Here is a 19,621-nt window from a genome sequence, read left to right on the forward strand (position 1 = left end):
ATCCTTGGATGCTGCCTGAACTGCTGTGCTCTTCCAGCACCACTAATCCAGAATCTGGTTTCCAGCATCTGCAGTCATTGTTTTAACCCTACTAAGAATCCTCTCGCAAGGATTCCTCCTCTCTCTACAAGAATCTCAGGGAGTCCCTCTCCCACTGCAACTCCCAGGTCATTTCCTTTGCCCTGAAGCTCTTCAACCATGTCCTGAAACATACTCGCTACCACAGCCACATTTGCTTCTTCAGTGCCTGCCTCCGTAACCAACTCATCCCACACGGACTCCGGACCACCTTTAAACCAGCAGAGTTCGGACCCGAACGGGACAAACAGTACAGACTACAGATTCAAAAACACCAGCAACAGTTCTCCTTCAAGATCCTCCGCTCCACGCTTGCAGCAATGCGCCGGCACCTAAACTTTATTCCTGATGAAGGGCTTTTGCCCGAAATGTCGATTTCGCTGCTGCTGGAACTGCTGTGCTCTTCCAGCACCACTAATCCAGAGCCCCGTAATCGTTGATTGGTTAGGGTGAGTCCCTCTCTCACTCTGAATGGATGGCCGGCAGCCCCTGTCCCGCCTCTTGCTTCCTATTGGCCCTGAGCCGTCAATCAGGCGCGTGGCAGAGTGGAGCATGCGCACAGCTGATTGGGATATCGAACATGCCTGTGCCGGGAGTGACGGTTGGAAGTTCATCACCTTCCATGGGTGGTAGGTAAAGGTTAAAGTAGGCAGCTGTCGGAGAAACATTCTGGAAAGTATCATTCATAATTGTGGAGTTTAGGTCGCAATCCCCAAACCTGGGTATTCTGGTGCAGTGGAGTCCTCGGGCCTCCTCCTGAAACAGGCCCCGTTTAACGGCCGTTCGTCTTTGTTTTTGGTGGGTGTCCGCTAACGTCGTGATGTGACAGTGAGTGGGCGTGACCATGCGTGGCCCTTCTAACCCCACTCTCTTCCCCGCACCCCACAACCATTCTGAGCCAAAATCTGCATGTGGGGCTCTGCTGGTTTGCATGCTTACTGCAGGAAAAGGCCAATATGAAGGGAAGATGAAGGTGGGTGGGATAAAAAGCAGCAATCCCACAGAATCCAACTCCTGTAACCCCCTGTAAACTTAACAGGGCTCTCAGCACCTAAATGTCTGACTGAATTCTTCCTGCACGTGGAGCAGGGAAATTGTCTGACCTTGGTGTGACTGCACCCAAAACATTGGGTGGTCAGCTCAGATGGGTAACTGTATCCCTGTCATTATCCTGATATTTCCACAGGATCTCCATAGTGTAGGATCTCTGTCACTGCTGGCTGGATGATCAGATAAATTCTAATCCAATGGAAAGAACATCCATATTGTTTCTGTAAATTGAAGATAAGATAGTGAAGAAAGCATTTGGTATGCTTTCCTTTATTGGTTTGAGTATTGGAGTTGGGAGGTCATATTGCAGCTTTACAGGTTGTTGATTAGGCCACTTTTGGAATATTGCTTGTAATTCTGGTCTCCTTCCTATCGGAAAGATGTTGTGAAACTTGAAATGGTTCAGAAAATATTTATAAAGATGTTGCTAAGGATGTTGGTGGATTTGAGCTAGTGGGAGAGGCTGAATAGGCTGGGGCTGTTTTCCCTGGAGTGCCGGAGTCTGATGAGTGACCTCATAGAGGTTTATAGAATCATGAGGGGCATGGATAGGATAATTAGAGAAGGTATTTTCCCTGGGTTGAGGGAGTGTAAAACTAGAGGACATAGGTTTAGGGTCAGAGGAGACCGAAGGGGCAACCCCTTCATGCTGAGGGTTATACATGTATGGAATGAGCTGCCAGAAAAAGTAGTGGAAGCTGGTACAATTGCAGCATTTAAAAGGCATCTGGATGGGTATATGAATAGGAAGGCTTTAGAGAGATGTAGGGGTCTAGACTAGAGTGGTGCTGGAAAAGCACAGCAGGTCAGGGAGTATCCGAGAAGCAGGAAGATCGATGTTTCAGGCAAAAGCCCTTCATCAGGAATGAAGCAATTAAACGCTGGCAAATGGGACTAGATTAGGTTAGAATATCTGATCAGCATGGATAAGTTGAACCGAAGGGTCCGTTTCCATTTTATTTCAGTCTACGTTAAAGTACTGTCCACAGTCAGTTCACTCCCTCTCAGGCTGTCTAACCGGTTGCAACTCTTCCTACAGACTACTGGAAGACTTTATGTATTAGGAAGAGGAGTTTCACTATTCAGTATGATTGACATTCCTCAAGTCTGCTGTCCAGCATTTTTCCTTTAATCTTTGATTCCACGACTGATCAAGAATCTGGCTATCTCAGCCTGAGATATTCACAAGGACTCTGCCCCACAGCTCTATGGTAAGGAGCTCCAACTCTTACAATAGAACAGAAAATCCTCATCTCAGTTTCAAATTGGCGACCCTTTATTCCGAGATGATGCCTTCTGGTCCTGGACTCTTCCATGAGGGGGAGCATCAGTTCAAAATTTATCCTGTCATACAGTCAGAGTCATAGAGATATATATCACGAAAACACACCCTTCGGTCCAATTCCTCCATTCCAACCGGACATCCTATCCTAACCTAATCTAGTCCCATTTGGCCCGCATCCCTCTAAACCCTTCCTATTTACATACCCATCCAAATGCCTTTTAAATATTCTAATTGTACCAGCTTCCACCACTTCCTCTGGCAGTTCATTTCATATTTGTACCACAGTCTGCGTGGAAAAAGTTGCCCTAGGTCCCTTTGAAATTTTTCCCCTTTCACCCTAAACCCATGTTTTCTAGTTCTGGACTCCCCCATCCCAGGAAAAAGACCTTGTCTATTTATCCTATCCATGCCTCTCATGATTTTACAAGCCTTTGTAGGATCACTCCTCAGCCTCCAACACTCCAGGGAAAACAGCCCCAGCCTCAGTCAATGAAAACAAGCATGCAGGTACAGCAGGCACTGAAAAATGTTAATGGCATGCTGGCCTTCATAACAAGAGGAATTGAGTATAGGAGCAAAGAGGTCCTTCAGCAGCTGTACAGGGCCCTCCCTGGTGACACTGCACCTGGAGTATTGTGTGCAGTTTTGGTCTCCAGTTTTGAGGAAGCACATTGTGGCTATTGAGGTAGTGCAGCGTAAGTTCACAAAGTCAATTCCCGGAATGGTGGGACTATCATATGGTGAAAGATTGGAGTGACTGGGCTTGTATGCACTTGAGTTTAGAAGGATAAGAGGGGATCTGATTGAGACGTATAAGATTATAGATTCATAAATATGTACAGCATGGAAACAGACCCTTCGGTCCAACCTGCCTATGCCGACCAGATATCCCAACCCAATCTAGTCCCACCTGCCAGCAGTTGGCCCATATCCCTCCAAACCCTTCCTTTTCCCATACCCATCCAAATGCCTCTTAAATGTTGCAATTGTACCAGCCACCACCACTTCCTCTGGCAGCTTATTACATACACGTACCATTCTCTGTGTGAAAAAGTTGCCCCGTAGGTCTCTTATATCTTTCCCCACTCACCCCAAACCTACGGCCTCTAGTTCTAGACCCCTGGACCCCAGGGAAAAGACTTTGCCTATTTACTCTATCCATGCCCCTCATAATTTTACAAACCTCTATAAGGTTACCCCTCCGCCTTTGATGCTCCAGGCAAAACAGACCCAGACTATTAAGTCTCTCCCTATAGCTCAAATCCTCCAACCCTGGCAACATCCTTGTAAGTTTTTTCTGAACCCTTTGAAGTTTTACAACAACTTTCCGATATTGCAACAGTGGCCTAACCAATATCCTGTACAGCTGCAACATGACCTCCCAACTCCTGTACTCAATACTCTGACCAATAAAGGAACGCATACCAAACGCCTTCTTCACTATCCTAACTACCTGCGACTCCACTTTCAAGGAGCTATGAACCTGCACTCCAAGGTCTCTTTGTTCAGCAACATTCCCTAGGATCTTACCATTAAGTGTATAAGTCTTGCTAAGATTTGCTTTCCCAAAATGCAGCACCTCTCATTTATCTGAATTAAACTTCTCAGCCCATTGGCCCATCTGGTCAAGTTCCTGTTGTAATCTGAGGTAACCCTCTTCGTTGTTTACTACACCTCCACTTTTGGTGTCATCTGCAAACTTAATAACTGTAACTCTTATGCTCGCATCCAAATCATTTATGAAAATGAAAAAAGTAGAGGACCCAGCACTGATCCTTGTGGCACTCCACTGGTCACAGGCCTCCAGTCTGAAAAACAACCCTCCACCACCACACTCTGTCTTCTAACTTTGAGCCAATTCTGTATCCAAATGACGAGTTCTCCCTGTGTTCCGTGAGATCTAACCTTGCTCATCAGTCTCCCATGGGGAACCTTGTTGAACGCCTTACTGAAGTCCACATAGATCACATCTACCGCTCTGCCCTCATCAATCCTCTTTGTTACTTCAAAAAACTCAATCAAGTTTGTGAGACATGATTTCCCACACGCAAAGCCATGTTGACTATCCCTAATCAGTCTGTGCATTTCCAAATATATGTACATCCTGTCCCTCAGGATTCCCTTCACCAACTCTGCCCACCACCGACATCTGGCTCACTGGTCTATAGTTCCCTGGCTTGTCCTTAACCACCCTTCTTAAACAGTGGCACCACGTTTGCCAACCTCCAGTCTTCCAGCACCTCACCTGTGACTGTTGATGATACAAATAGCTCCGCAAGAGGCCCAGCAATCACTTCTCTATCTTCCCACAGAGTTCCAGGGTACACCTGATCAGGTCCTGGGGATTTATCCACCGTTATGCATTTCAAAACATCCAGCACTTCCTCCTCTGCAATATGGACATTTTGCAAGATGTCACCATCTATTTCCCTACAATCTATATTTTCCACATCCTTTTCCACAGTAAATACTGATGCAAAATACTCATTTAGTACTTCCCCCATTTTCTGCGGCTACACACAAAGGCTTCCTTCCTGATCTTTGAGGGGCCCTATTTTCTCCTTAGTTACCCTTTTGTCCTTAATGTATTTGTAAAAAGTCTTTGGATTCTCCTTAATTCTATGTGCCAAAGCTATCTTTTTGCGCTCCTGATTTCCCTCTTAAATATACTGCTACTTCCTTTATACTCTTCTAAGGATTCACTTGATCTATCCTATCTATACTTTACATATGCTTCCTTCTTTTTCTTAATCAAACCCTCAATTTCTTTAGTCATCCAGCATTCGCTATACCTACCAGCCTTTCCTTTCACCTTAACAGGGAATATACTTTCTCTGGATTCTCATTATCTCATTTCTGAAGGCTTCCCATTTTCCAGCCATCACTTTACCTGTGAACATCTGCCCCCAATCAGCTTTTGAAAGTTCTTGTCTAATACCATCAAAACTGGCCTTTCTCCAATTTAGAACTTCAACTTTTAGATCTGGTCTATCCTTAAGATTTGTAAAGGATTGGACACTGTGGAGGCAGGAAGAATGATTCCGCTGATGGGTGAATCCAGAATCAGAGGGCATAGTTTAAAAATAAGGGGTTGGCCATTTAGAACAGAGTTGAGGAGAAACTTCTTCACCCAGAGAGTGGTGGATATATGGAATGCTCTGCCCCAGAAGGCAGTGGAGGCCAAGTCTCTGGATACTTTCAAGAAAGAGATGGATGGAGCTCTTAAAGATAGTGAAATCTAGGGATAAGACTGGAACAGGATACTGATTGTGGGTGATCAGCCATGATCATAATGAATGGTGGTGCTGGCTCGAAGGGCTGAATGGCCTACTCCTGCACCTATTGTCTATTCAGCCTCTCCCTATAGCTCAAACCCTCCAACCCTGGCAACCTCCTTGTGAATCTTTTCTGAACTCTATCAAGTTTCACAATTTCCTTCCAGTAGGAGGGAGACCAAAATTGCACACAATATTCTAAAAGTGGCCTAACCAATGTCCTGTACACCGCAACATAACCTGAAAACTATATTCAATACTCTGTCCAATGAAAGAAAGCAGTCCAAATGCCGCCTTCACTATCCTATTTATTTGTGACTCCACTTTCAAGGACTATGAACCTGAACTCCAAGGTCTCTTTGTTCAGCGAGACTCCCCAGGACCTTACCGTTAAGTGTAAATGTCCTGCCCTGTTTGTCTTTCCAAAATGGAGCACATCACATTTATCTAAATTAAACTCCATCTGCCACTCCTCAGCCCATTGGCCCATCTGATCAAACTCCTGTTGTATGCTGCTGTACCCTCCTTTGCTGTCCACTATACCTCCAATTTTAGTGTCATCTGCAAACTTACTAACCAAACCTCCTATGTTCACATTCAAATTGTTTATATAATTGGCAAAAAGTAATGGATCCAGCACCAATCTTTGTGGCACACCACTGATCACAGGCCTACAGTCTGAAAAGCAACCCTCAACCACCACTGTCTGTCTTCTACCTTCAAGCCAGTTCTAGATTACTTACAGTGTGGAAACAGGCCCTTCGGCCCAACAAGTCCACACCGCCCCGCCGAAGCGCAACCCACCCATACCCCTACATCTACCCCTTACCTAACACTACGGGCAATTTAGCATGGCCAATTCACCTGACTTGCACATCTTTGGAGTGTGGGAGGAAACCGGAGCACCCGGAGGAAACCCACGCAGACACGGGGAGAATGTGCAAACTCCACACAGAGAGTCGTCTGAGGCGGGAAATGAACCCGGGTCTCTGGCGCTGTGAGGCAGCAGTGCTAACCACTGTGCCACCGTGCCGCCCACGAATGTATCCAAATGGCTGTATTCCATGAGATCTAACCTTGCTAACCAGTCTACCATGAGGAACATTGTCGAATATCTTACTGAAGACCATATAGATCACAGGTCAGACAGCATCCGAGGAGCAGGAAACTCAACATTTTGCGTATAAGCACTTCACCAGGACTGTAGGGGGTGGTGTGTGATGAATGCGAGGAGAGTGGGGCTAGGGAGAAGGTAGCTGGGAAGGCAATAGATAGATGAAGGTGGGGGTGATGGTGATAGGGTGGAGCAGATGGGTGGAAAGGAAGATGGACAGGTAGGACAGTTCAAGAGGATGATGCTGAGTTGGTGGGGGCTGGATCTGGGATAAGCTGGGGGAGAGGAGATGAAACTGGTGAAATTGACATTGATTCCATGTGGTTGGAGGGTCCCAAGGCAGAAGATGAAGCGTTCTTTCTCCAGGTTTTGGTGGCTAGGATTTGGTGGTGAAGGCGTCTGTCCTTAGTAGAGTGGGAGGGGGAGTTGAGGTGGTCAGCCACATGATGGTGGGGTTGTTTTGTGCATGTGTTCTGGAGATGTTCTGTGAATTCCACAAATTGGCTTCTTGTCTCCCTGATGTAGAGGAAACCAAATAAAAACCAACAGACACAGTAGGTGAGGTGTTCAGATGTGCAGGAAAATGGGGCCTTGAATGGAGGTGAGGAGTGGTAGGTGTAGGCGCAGGTTTTATACCTCTTGTAATGGCAAGGGAAGGTACCCACACTCCTGATGAAGGGTTCTGCTTGAAACATCGACTCACCCGCTCCTCGGATGCCGCCTGACCTGCTGTTTTTTCCCAGCGCCACACATTTGACTCTGATCTTCACATCTTCAGTCCTCAGTTTCTCCTAGACCATATAGATACATCCACTGGTCAGTGTTCTACGAAACTACTTAAAAAAATTCAATCAAGTTCGTGAGACATGATTTCCCATGCACAAAACCACGATGACTAACCCTAATCAGTCCTTGCCTTTGTAAATGCAAGAAAATCCTGTCTGTCAGGATTCCCTCCAACAGTCTGCCCACCACCGATGTCAGGCTCACCAGCCGAGAGTTCCCTGGCTTTTCCTTACTACCTTTTCTTAAATTGTGGAACCGCTTTAACCAACCTACAGTCTTCTGGCCCCTCACCTGTGACTATCGATGACACAAACATCACAGGAAGGAGCCCAGCAATCACTTCCCTGGCTTCCGAAGACCCTTCAGAATCTAATTTGCTTCAATGAGACCACCTCTCATTGTTCTAAACTCCAATCAATACTGCCCCACTAACTCAATCTGTGTCACTGGTTAAAGGTTTTTCCACTGTGCGTTGTCAAAAAACTTGCGTATTTTAAAAATATTTTCATTTTGAATCTGAGAGCTGAACAATGGCCTTTTGACTGAGCAGCAGGTGGTGATCAAAAGAATGAATGAGTTGTTTGTTTTTGAGACGAGGCTTGGAAGTTAACTCAGGAACCGATGACCCTTTGTTTGCCTAGCTGCTCCCTGCCCCATCTCGCCCCCGCCACTCTCCCTACCTTCATTGCCCGCCCAATGTCCTCACCTTTGCCGCAGCTTCGCCATCTACCTACCCCTCCTCGCTGTCTCCACCCCTTGCACCTCCCCTCCTCACTGCACCCCTGCATCTGCCTCCTTGCTGTTCCCCACTGTACCTCCCCGCTCACCGCCTCTAGTGCCTCCCCCCTCGCTCGCCCGGCCCCCCTGCTCCTACCTTCCTCACTCGCCTACCCCTTCCAGTGCCTCGCCACCTCACTTGCTCGCCCCCTCCCACTCCTCCTTTCCTCACTCATCCGCCCCCTCTCCTCACTTGTCTGCCCCCTCCACGCCTCACCTCTTCATTCACCCGCCCCCCTCCCACCTGCTCACCCCATCCGGTGCATCCCATGCCCACACCCCGAATCATGTGCCTCCCATCCTCGCTCACGCCCTCTTCCCTCGCCTCCTCATCTGCCTCACCTCTCGCTCACCCTTCCCTTGCACCCACTGTTGGCGCAGGCTCTCTCCTGTGTCCGTCCTTGTCACTCAGTCTCTTCCCACAACTGCTGTCCTCGCTCTCCTCACTCACCACCTCCTTGCTCGCACCCCCCGCACCTGCCCTTCTCTCTTGCTCCCCTCTCTCGCACCTGCCATTCTCACTCACCCTGTCCCGCATCTGGCCTCCTCACTTGCCTCCTACCACGCCTCCCCTCATTGCACGCCTCCTCATATGCCTTCCCTCCTCGCTCGCCCTCTCTGGCACCTTCCCTCCTCGCTCACCATCCTCCTGCTCCTCCCCTCCCCGGTCGCCCCCTCCAGTGCCTCCAGTCCTCCTCCACCCCCTCCCGCTAGCCCTTCATAGCTGACCCCCTCCCCTCCTCTCATGCCACTCCCTCTCCTCCTCTCCTAGCATGCCCCCTCCCGCGCCTGCCCTCCCTGCTCGCCCCCTCCCGCGCCTGCCCTCCCTGCTCGCCCCCTCCCTGCTCACTTCCTCACCTCATGCTTGTCCATGTAAAATTATGCCAAAAATATAACCTGAAACAGTCCCAGGGTCAACAACAGGCGATTGGATCAGTAGCAAGTTGAGGGCATGTTTGAGGATAATCTGTGGAATGCTTTGCCGCAGAAAGTGTGGAGGTGAAGTCATTTAAGACAGCAGTAGGTTTCTGATTAGTAAGGGGACCGTGCATTATGGAGAGCAAGTAGGCGAATGGAGTTGAGAAAATGGCTGAGTAATAATCAGCCATTATCAAATGGTAGAGCAGACTTGATGGGCAGGATGGTCTATTTGTGTTCTTGTGTCTTTTGGTCTTATTTGGCCCATTCAGCCTGTTCTCCTACTGTATTCTGTAAGATCCCAGCTGATCTGACTCTGACTTCAACAGCACATTCCTTCTTATCCCCTGGAACCCTGTCTCCACTACATTTTTCACCTTAACTGAAACTACTCGTTTCTGAAACACCTTTTGCAGGGACTTTATAAGATTTGAAGGCAGCAGGCATATCTTTCACTTACCTTTGATATGTTTTCAGCTGCAGGTTCCAGCAGGAGATTTCGAAACAGTGGAAGTGTTTGTGAGGTGAGTGTTTTTGAGCATTTGTCGACATTGTCAATCTTCCTGTGCCATGTTCTGGTTCCAAAGCTGATGTGACTCACTTACTGTGGATCTGAATCCATGTCCCTCTCTTGCTTTGTTTGGCCTTTGCTTTCCCTCATCACCTCTCTGCCATTGTCTGACTTCCTGTTTTGCTTCTCGTTTATATAAATAGTTTAGATGAAAATATAGAAAGCATGATTAGTAAGTTTGCAGGTGACAGCAAGATTGATGGTACAATGGACATTGAAGAAGGTTATCTAAGATTACAAAGAGATTTTGTTCAATTGGGTCAATGGGCTGAAGAGTGAAGTTTAACTTGAATAAATGAGAGGTATTGCATTTTGATAAAGCAAACAATAGCAAGATTTATACAGTTTATAATAGGGCCTTGGGTAGTGTTGCAAAACAGGGAGAACAAGGGGTTCAGGTACATAATCTCTTGAAGCTTGCATCACATATAGATGATCCTAAAAATAAACGTTGGAGATCACAGCAGGTCAGACAGCAGCCATGGAGTCACAGCAAGCTAGCTTTGAGATGACTCTTCATGAGAGCTGTCACATACAGATAGGGTGGTTGAGAAGGCATTTTATATGCTTGCCTTCATTGCTCAGATCTTTGAGTAAAGGATGTTGAGATTGTACAGGATGTTCTTCTGTAGTACTGTCTCCAGTGCTGGTCTCACTGCTTTAAAGAAGATATAATTAAGCTGGAGAGGGTTCAGAAGAGATTTATCAGGGTGTTGCCAGGAATGAAGCATTTGAGTCATAAGGAGAGTCTAGAACCTTTTTCTCAACCAGGTTGAGAGGTGATCTTACAGAGATTTATAAAGGTGTGCATATAAAGTGAATGGCACGTGTCTTTTCCCTCGGGTGGGGATTACAAGAAAAGGAAGCATATCTTTAAGGTGAGAGGAGAAAGATTTAAAAAAGATATAGGGACAATTTTTTTTTCAGTCAAGAGTGATTTGTCTGTGATATGAACCTCCAGAAGAAGTGCCGGATGCGAGTGCAGTTCCAACATTTAAAAGGCATTTAGAGGAGTACATGCATAAGAAATGCTTGGAAGGATATGGACCAGGGCAGGTGGGACTCGCTTAATTTGGGATTATGGTCAACATGGAGTGATTGGCCCGACGGATCTGTTTCTGTGCAGTTTGCATCTTTGACTATGCCTCTAATAATGGGTTTATTTGAACTTTGTGAGGTATTTTGTTGTGACTTTTGCCAGTTGTGTCCAAATGAAGTTTGTATTTCTCTTGATCTCTGGTTATATGCTGCTGATTTTCCAGTTTTATCTCCCAATGTTCAGAAATTGTTTGACCTACACTGGAGATCATTTCTGCTTCTGAGTTAACATTGACCACCCAAAACTTCTTCAAAACACTAATTACAAGCCAAACTAAATCAGTGTCATGATTCTACTTCACAATTGTTCATTACCTGACTTTAAGAATAACTGATCTTGGACACCAAGTTTAAAACTTAAACAAGAAGTATCAATAACTTGAGCAAAACAAAGATAATCAGTCAGGTAATCTAATTAATATGTATGATTCTTTGAGCATGACCTCCATTCACACCAATAGACAGACACAGATAAGGGATAAATTTAACAGAAAATAAAGTAAATATAAGTTATCAATTCAATTAAACAGTTCCAAACAATAGATGCCAAGCCTTTGTGCAATCCTTGGATAATGTGTTGTTCACAAGCACGTAAAACATTTTATTTAATTTCAGTCAGCAGTGAATGCTAACAGTTTCAGCAAACTCATAAATATGGCATGGTGGCTCAGTGGTTAGCACTGCTGCCTCACAGCACCAGGGACCCAGGTTCAATTCTACCCTGGGGTGACTGACTGCGTGGAGTTTGCACATTCTCCCCGGGTCAGTGCGGGTTTCTGCGAGGTGTTCCAGTTTCCTCCCACAATCCAAAGATATGCAGGCTAGGTGCATTGGCCTTGCTAAGTTGTCCATAGTGTTCAGGAATATGTACGTTGAATGCATTAGCCATGGAAAATGCAGGTCTACAGGGTTAGGGGATGGGGACAGCTGGGTGAGATCCTCTTCAGAGGGTCAGTATGGACTTGTTGGGCTGAATTGTCTGTTCCCATGCTGTAGGGATTCTATAATTTTTTTTATTTCCTATATATTATGTTTCTTTTTAGGATATTCAGCAAAATAATAATTACATATTATGTGATAAAGACAGCAAAACAGCAGTCATCAGAAATAGTAAGTTGAAGGGACAGTCTAGCTGGAATATGACAGGAAGAAAGGAATGCCTGTTGGATTAAATTGCACTTATTTCAATGCAAAAGGGCTGCCAAATAAGGCCAATGAATTCAGGGTGTGGATAGGTACATGGAACTGGGATATTTTATCCATTTACAGAAACATGGCTAAGGAAAGGACAGGACTGGCAGCTTAATATGCCAGGGTACAGGTGGTTTAGGCGGGACAGCAGTGGGGGAAGGAAGGGAGGGGGAGTTGCATTTTTTTATTAAGGCAAGTATCACAGCAGTAATCAGAGATGAAATAATTGAAGGATCATTCAATTGAGGCTTTGTGAGTGGTACTAAGAAATAAGAAGGGGTTGGTGACGTTATTGGGGTTGTACCATAGACTCCCAAATAGTCAACGGAAATCAGAGGAACAAATATGCAGGGAGATTGGGGAGACTTGCGGGAGCGCAGAGAGTTGTGAAGGCATGGAATGTGTTGCCAGCTGTTGTGGTGGAAGCAGTGTCATTGGGAACATTTAAGCAACTGCTGGACTTGCACATGGATAGCAGTGAGTTGAGGGATGCGTAGGTTAAGTTACTATATTTTACGTTAGGATTAAACCTCAGCACAACATCGTGGGCCAAAGGGCCTGTTCTGTGCTGTACTTTTCTATGTTCTATGATTTTCCTGAGGTAGACTGGAGCCGCCATAGCGTTAGATGGGGTAGAATTTGTTAATTGCATTCAGGAAAATTTCCTGGAGCAGTATATAGAGGGTCCCAATCGAGCAGGGGCAAAACTTGACCTACCCTTGGGAAATAGGGCAGAACAGGTGACAGTGGGGGAATACTTTGGGATCAGTGACCATAGTTATTTTTAATTTTAAAATAGTTAGAGAGAGGGACAAAACTGGTCCACAGGTTCAAGTTCTAAATTGGGGCAAAGTGAATTTTGATGGAATTAGACAGGAGCTTGCAGGGATTGACAGGCAAATGGGACCTCCGGCAAGTGGGAGGCCTTTAAAAGTGAGATAGCTAGAATTCAAGATCTATATGTTCCTGTGAGGGTGAAGGACAAGGTTGGCAGGAATAGGGGACCCTGGATGACAAGCGACATTGACGCTTTAACCAAAGAAAGGGAGGTAAGGCTCAGGTATGGGCAGCTGGAAACAACAGAATCCCTGGAGGTATATATGAGATACAGGAGGTTGTTGAAGAAGGAAATCAGGAGGGTGAAAAGGAGCACAAGATGACCTTGGCTGAGAAGATTAGGGTGAATCCAAAAACATTCATTAACTATATTAAAGGAAAAAGAATAACTAGAGAGAGAAGAGGGCCCCTGAAGGACCAAAGTGGACATGTACGTGTAGAACCGCTGGAGGTGGGCGAGATCCTCAATAAATATTTCTCCTCTGTGTTTACCATGGAGAAAGACAAAAAGACTTGGAAACTTGGGAAAATTAGTGGTGATATCTTGGGTGAAAGTGAGGACAGCAGATGCGAGACATTAGAGTCAAGATTAGGGTGGCGCTGGAAATGCACAGGAGGTTGAGAAACAGGAAAATCGACATTTCCGGCAGGAGCCCTTCATCAGGTATGAGGCTGGAAGCCTTGGGGGTGGAGAGATAAATGGGAGGGGGTGGGGCTGGGGAGAAGGTAGCTGCGAGTGCAATAGGTGAATGCAGGAAGGGGTAAAGGTGGCAGGTCAGAGAGGAGGGTGGAGCGGATAGGTGGGAAGGAAGATTGGCAGGTGGGACAGGTCATGAGGATGGTGCTGAGCTGGAAGTTTGGAACTGGGGTAAGGTGAGGGGAGGGGAAATGAGGAAACTGGTGAAGTCTACATTGATGCCCTGGGGTTGAAGGATTCCAAGGCGGAAGATGAGGCGTTCTTCCCCCAGGCATTGGGTGGTGAGGGAGTGACAGTGGAGGAGGCCCAGAACTTACATGTCCTTGGCAGACTGGGAGGGGGAGTTGAACTGTTTGGCCACGGGACAGTGGGGTTGATTGGTGCGGGTATCACTGAGATGTTCCCTGAAGCACTCTGCAAGAAGGCATCCATGAGCACCTTCTCAATATAAAGGACACCGCAACTTCCACATTTGTGGAAGTGCAGGTGAAACTTTGATGGATGTGGATGGCTCCTTTGGGGCCTTGGATGGAGGTGAGGGGATGTGTGGTTGCAGGTTTTGCAATTCCTGTGGTGGCAGGGGAAGGTGCCAAGAGGGGAGGGTGGGTTGTTGGGGGCATGGACCTGACCAGGTAGTCACGGAGGGTAGCAGTGGGAGTCTGTGGGTTTGCAAAAAATGTCACTGTTGAGTCAGTCATTGTTGGTGGAGATGGAAAGGTTTAGGAAGGGGAGGGAGGTGTCAGAGATGGTCCATGTGAATTTATGGTCCGGGTGAAACGTGTGGGTGAAATTGATGAACTGCTCAACCTCCTCATGGGAGCACGAGGGGCGCTGATGCAGTCATCAGTGTAGCAGAGGAAAAGGTATGATGTGGTACCGGTGTAACAACGGAAGATGGACTGATCTTCTTAGCCGACAAAGAGACAGGCATAGCTAGGGCCCATGCGAGTGCTCATGGAGGAAGTGGGAGGATTCAAAAGAGAAATTGTTGAGGGTGTGGACCATTTCAGCCAAACAAACGAGAGTGTCAGTGGAAAAGTACTGGTGGGGACGTTGGGAGAGGAAGAAACGGAGGGCTTGGAGGCCCTGGTCATGGCAGATGGAGGTATAGAGAGATTGGATGTCCATGGTGAAGATGAGGAGTTGGGGGCTGAGGAAACGGAAGTCTTGGAGGAGATGGAGGGCGTGTGTGGTGTCCCAAACGTATGTGGGGGAGTTCCTGGACTAGGGGGGGTAGGACAGTAGGTGGAAATGAGTTCGTTGGTGCAGGAGCAGGCTGAGACAATAGGTCAGCTGGGGTGGTTAGGTAGAATCGGGCAGTGCGGGGTTCCACCCCAGGCGGTGATATCTTGGGGACAGTCCATATCACAGTAGAGGAGGTGTTGATGTTTTAGAATGTATGAAGGTAGATAAATCTCCTGGTCTTGACCAGGCATATCCAAGAACACTGTAAAAAGCTAGTGAAGAAATTGCAGAGGCCCTAGTTGATATTTTTGCATCATCTTTCGCCATTGGTGAGGTCCCAGAAGACTGGAGCGTAGTGAATGTTGTGCCCTTATTCAAGGAAGGCTGCAAAGAAAAACCCAGGAAATATCGACCAGTAAGCTGAACATCTGTGGTAGGTCAGTTACTTGAGAAAATTCTGAGGGATAAGATATAAATGTATTCGGAAAGACAGGGTTTGATTAGGAGTAGTCAGCCTGGCTTTGTGCATGGGATGTCATGCCTCTCAAATTTGTTAGAGTTCTTTGAAGCGACCAGGAAAGTTGACGAGGGTAGGGTGGTGGCTGTAGTCTGTATGGATTTCAGGAAGGTCTTTGATAAGGCTGCCCTGAAAGGTTAAACCGCATGGAATCCAGGGAGAGCTGACAAATTGGATACACAATTGGCTTGATGGTAGGAAACAGAGGGTAACAGTGGAAGGATGCTTGTCAGACTGGAGGCCTGTGACTAGTGGAGTGCCTTAGCGGTTGGTGCTGGGCCAGGTTCTTTTCTGGGACAGAAAACACCTCCAGGACACCCGCACTAAACAACGCCACCGCCCTGTGGCCGAACACTTTAACTCCCTTTCCCACTCCGCCAAGGACGTGCAAGTACTGGGCCGCCTCCACCACCAAACACTCGTCACCCGACACCTGGAGGTGTCATCTTCTGCCTTGGGACCCTCCAACCACACGGGATCAATGTCGATTTCACCAGTTTCCTCATTTCTTTCTTCCCCCCTCTCCCCCGCCTCCACTTTATGCCAGATCCAACCTTCCAACTCAGCATCAGCCTCTTGAACTCTCCTACCTATCCATTCCACCCTCCTCTCCGACCTAACACTATCATTCCCCCCCAATTGACCTATCACATTCCCAGCTATCTTGCCCCTAGCCTCAGCCCATCCAACCCCCTTGGGCCACCTCCTCATTCCTGATGAAAAGCATCAACTCTCCTGCTCCTTGGATACTGGCTGTGCTTTTCCAGCGCCACACTCTTTGACTCTAATCTCCTGTATCTGCAGTCTTCACTTTCTCCTATCAGCTTGGGTGGCAACTTTGAGGGATCTATATCCGTGAACCCCAAGAATTGGCACTGCCAAGAATCTTGTCTTTAATCCTGTATTCAACATTCAAATTCGACCTTCCAAAAATAATCGCTTCACATTTATCCAGGTTGAACTCGCATCTGCCACTTCTCAGCCCAGCTCCACATCCTGTTAATGTCATGTTGTAGGCTGCAACAGCCCTCGACACTGTCGACAACACCACCGACCTTTGTGTCATCGGCAAACTTACTAACCCACCCTTCCACTTCTTCATTCAAATTATTTATAAAAACTACAAAAAGCAGATCCCTGCAGGACACCACTAGTCACCGACCTCCAGGCAGAATACTTCCCATCCATTACCACTGGCCATCTTGTTTCGGCCAGCCAATTCTGCATCCAGACAGCCAAATTTACCTGTATTCCATACATTCTAACATTCTGAATGAGCCTACCATAGAGAACCTTAGGGAGGCACGGTGGCTCAGTGGTTAGCGCTGCTGCCTCACAGCACCAGGGTCCCAGGTTTGATTCCAGCCTCGGGCGACCGTCTGTGTGGAGTTTGCATATTCTCCCGTGTCTGGGTTTGCTCAGAGTTCTCCAGTTTCCTCCCACAGTCCAAAGATGTGCAGGTCAAGTGAATTGCCATATTAAATTGCCCATAGTGTTAGGTGCATTAGTCAGAGAGAAATGGGTCTGGGTGGATTACTCTTCGGAGGGTCGGTGTGGACTGGTTGGGCCGAAGGGCCTGTTTCCACACTGTAGGGAATCTAATCTAATCTAAAAATAAGTCTTACTGAAATCCATATACACCACATCCACTCCTTAACCTTCATCAACTTGTCTCATCATATCCTTAAAGAACTCAATAAGGCTGGTGAGGTATGACCCCTCAAAGCCATGCTGATTATCTTTAATCAAGCAACTATGTTTTTCCAAATAGCCTAAATACCATCTCTCAGAATCCTTTCCAGTACCTTGCTTATCACAGACGTAAGACTGACTGGTCTGTAACTCCCAGGGATTTCCCTATTCCCATTGTTGAACAGAGGAATAGCATTTGCCTCCCTCCAATCAGCCAGTACAACTCCCGTGGCGAGTGAGGATGCAAAGATCATCACCAGAAGCGCAGCAATCTCATTCCTTGCTTCCCATAGTAACCTTGGATATATCTGGTCCAGCCCTGAGCACTTATCTATCTTGATGCTTCACAAAATTTCCAGCTCATCCACTTCCATAGCATCAATCTGTTCAAGCCTATTAACCTGGTCCATGGTGTTCTCGCTATGAACAAGGTCTCTTTCTCTTGTAAATACTGAAGCAAAAAACTCATTTACAGCCTCTACCCCTTCAGACTCCAGGCACAAGTTCCTGCCATTATCCCTGATCGGCCCTACCCTCTCTCTGATCGTTCACTTATTCCTCACATATGTGTAGAACGCCTTTAGATTTTCCCTAATCTTTTCCACCAAGGCTTTTTCATGCCCCATCCTATCTCCTCTCAGTCTATTTTTGAGCTCATTCCTAGCTACCCTGTAATCCTCTAAAGCCATGCCAGATCTTTGCTTCCTCAACCTTAAGTAAGCTTCCTTCTTCCTTTTGATAAGAAGCTCCTCTACTCTTGTCATCCAAGGCTACTTCACCTTGCCTTCCTTGCCTGTCACAGTGGGACAAAGTTATCCAACACTTGCAACAAGTGCTCCTTAAACAGCCTCCATACTTCTGTTGTGCATTTCCAGTAGAACAATTGTTCCCAATTTATATTCCACAACTCCTGTCAAATAGCAATATAATTTCCCCTCCCCCAATTAAATACCTCCCCACACTGTCTGTGCCTATCCTTCTGTGGTAAAGGTTGTGGTCACTGTCACTGAAATGCTCTCCCACCGAGCGATCTGACACCTGACTTGGCTCGTTGCCTCGCACCAAATCCAATACGGACTCCCCCCTAGTCGGCCTATCTACATATTGAGGAGACAGTGAGGTCTGCAGATGCTGGCGATCATAGTTGAGAGTGTGTTGCTGGAAAAGCACAGTAGGTCAGTTGCATCCAAGGGTTTTCCTGCTCCTTGGATGCAGCTTGACCTGCTGTGCTTTTCCAGCAACACAATATCTACATGTTGAGTAAGGAATCTTTCCTGGACACACCTAACAATATCAGCTCCATCCAGACCATCTGCACTAATTCACTGATGGATCACTAATCTGCACTGATGGATCAGTACCTGGTGCTATGATGTTGTGGCCTTAACAGAGACATGGGTTTCTCAGGGGCAGGAATGGTTGCTGGATGTTCCAGGGTTTAGAGCATTTAAAAAGAATAGGGAGGGGGGAAAACGAGGAGGGGGTATAGCACTACTAATCAGAGAGGGTATCACAGCTGCAGAAGCTTCCATTGTCGAGGAAGATCTGCCTACCGAGTCAGTATGGGTGGAAATTAGGAACAGCAAGGTAGCAGTCACCTCTTTAGGGGTTTACTACAGGCCCCCCAATAGCAGCAGGGAGATGGAAGAAAGCATAGGTCAGCAGATTTTGGAAAAGTGTGGATGTAGTAGGGTTGTTGTAATGGGTGACTTTAACTTTGCCAATATTGATTGGAACCTCCTTCGAGCAGAAGATTTGAATGGAGCTGTTTTTGTAAGGTGTGTTCAGGAGGGTTTCCTAACCCAGTACGTTGACAGGCCGACGAGGGGAGAGGCCATTTTAGACTTGGTGCTCGGAAACGAGCTGGGGCAGGTTTCAGATCTTGTGGTGGGAGAGCATTTTTGTGATAGTGACCACAACTGCCTCACATTCTACATAGCTATGGAGAAGGAGAGGATTAGGCAAAATGGGAGGATATTTAATTGGGGAAGAGGAAACTATGATGCGATTAGACATGAGTTAGGAAGCATGGATTGGGCACAATTGTTCCATGGTAAAGGCACCATAGACATGTGGAGACTGTTTTAAGGAACAGTTGTTGCAAGTGATGAATAAATATGTCCCTCTGAGACAGGCAAGAAGTGGTAAGATAAAGGAACCTTGGATGACGAGAGCGGTGGAGCTTCTCATCAAAAGGAAGAAGGTAGCTGACATAAGGTGGAGGAAGCTAAGGCCAAGCTCAGCTCTACAGGATTACAGGCAGGCGAGGAAGGAGCTTAAAAATGGTCTGAGGAGAGCCAGGAGGGGGCACGAGAAATGCTTGGCAGAACGGATTAGGGAGAACACAAAGGCATTTTAAACTTATGTGAGGAATAAGAGAATGGTCAAAGAAAGAGTAGGGCCGATCAGGGTTAGCATAGGGAATTTGTGTGTGGAGTCTAAGGAGGTAGGGGAAGCCCTAAATGAGTTTTTTGCTTCTGCCTTTATCAAAGAAACAAACTTTGTAGTGAATGAAACCTTTGAAGAGCAGGTGTGCATGTTGAAATTGAT

General features: G+C 46.8%; 1 protein-coding gene across 4 annotated transcripts in view; it reads left to right on the forward strand.

Moving 5' to 3' along the window:
* The first annotated feature begins 631 nt into the window (after window positions 1-631).
* Window positions 632-19,621, forward strand: part of LOC140456976 (uncharacterized) — a 45,698-nt gene continuing 26,708 nt past the window's right edge. For 2 of the 4 annotated variants that reach the window (XM_072550847.1, XM_072550851.1), the window contains exons 1-2: window positions 632-707; window positions 9,761-9,807. The gene's annotated coding sequence lies outside the window, so the exon portion shown is untranslated. Of the gene's footprint in view, window positions 712-735; window positions 877-9,760; window positions 9,808-19,621 lie in introns of those variants that run through there. The other 2 variants (XM_072550848.1, XM_072550849.1) reach the window with 2 other exon arrangements.

The sequence above is a fragment of the Chiloscyllium punctatum genome, chromosome 31 (assembly GCF_047496795.1).
Source record: "Chiloscyllium punctatum isolate Juve2018m chromosome 31, sChiPun1.3, whole genome shotgun sequence".
In the NCBI taxonomy this organism is placed as follows: Eukaryota; Metazoa; Chordata; class Chondrichthyes; order Orectolobiformes; family Hemiscylliidae; genus Chiloscyllium; species Chiloscyllium punctatum.